Below are 1131 nucleotides of genomic sequence, written 5' to 3' on the forward strand. Positions count from 1 at the left end.
GCGGAGGTATCCCACTTTTGAGGGGGTCCCACGACGCACCCTGAACAGCTATAACTCATATCGAACTTACAGAGCATGGAGGGTGTGTGGGTGTTGGCGCGAATCCATTGTGATCCCGCCTGCCCAACGAGCATTTGCCTTGAACATGTTGTGGTCGGGTGGTGCGCGCTGTTTACACCTTGAGAGCATGCATGGCCATGCCAATAATTCTACAACTCCGTGTGTCGACTGGACTGTAAACCTGCAATGGTAATTCAAGTGTGAATCCAGTAATTTTAATGCTCATTTCTGCCGGGTGGGGGGAGGGGTTCACTCTTACTTTCATGGCCATCAGTTGGACAGCAGGGCTTGGCGTGCTTGGATCTGACCGTATGCCACTGCCATGAGTCAGAGGCGTACGGATAAACTCCGTCGTAGCATGCAAGCAGTGACGTACAGTACAACTTGTCCTTGTCGAGTTGCTTGCACGCAGGGTCGGAGTGGCAGCCGCAGGCACCGATGGCATGGCTGGTTTTCTGTCACTTGTCCTGCGTCGGCAAACTGGTACTCAATCAGGTACGGTACGAGGTTTCACATCGAACAACCGAGAACGAGCTTTCAAAGACCCCTTGTCTGAGGTTGTACTGATGATAAGTATGTCCTGCACGCATTTGACAGCGGGCGAGCCTCGCGGTACACACTTGTGATCTACATCAACGCGAAAACGTGCACATGCACGACATGTGATACCGACATGTCCATATATGATATGCTTTCAGCGCTAATGCGCCAGGTGGATCGGGCGGAGGTGGAACGCCTGAGCAGGACTGCCGCGGCAGCAGAGGATGAATCCTCCCTCTCCCATCCTGTCAGAGAGTGTTGCCACAGCGCAGCACCTGCTGCATGCCGCCTGGATAGCGGCGAATGTGAGTCGGTCATGGTCATGGGCATGGGCCATTCCTTTCCTGAGGAGGGTGCGTCCGCGGGCCACCAGCTCAAACTAACCAGTGCTGGAGAGAGTGGCGGATTGCTGCAGCCGTCCGTGCCGCCCAGAAAACACGTGCGTGCTGCAGGTGATGCACGCGCTCGTGCGACTCATGACGTCTGACTGGCCGCAGGGGGGGGGGAGGGGGGCGACCTGGCGGCCAGCAG

The sequence above is a fragment of the Monoraphidium neglectum genome (assembly GCF_000611645.1).
Source record: "Monoraphidium neglectum strain SAG 48.87 unplaced genomic scaffold scaffold00469, whole genome shotgun sequence".
NCBI classification, from domain to species: Eukaryota; Viridiplantae; Chlorophyta; class Chlorophyceae; order Sphaeropleales; family Selenastraceae; genus Monoraphidium; species Monoraphidium neglectum.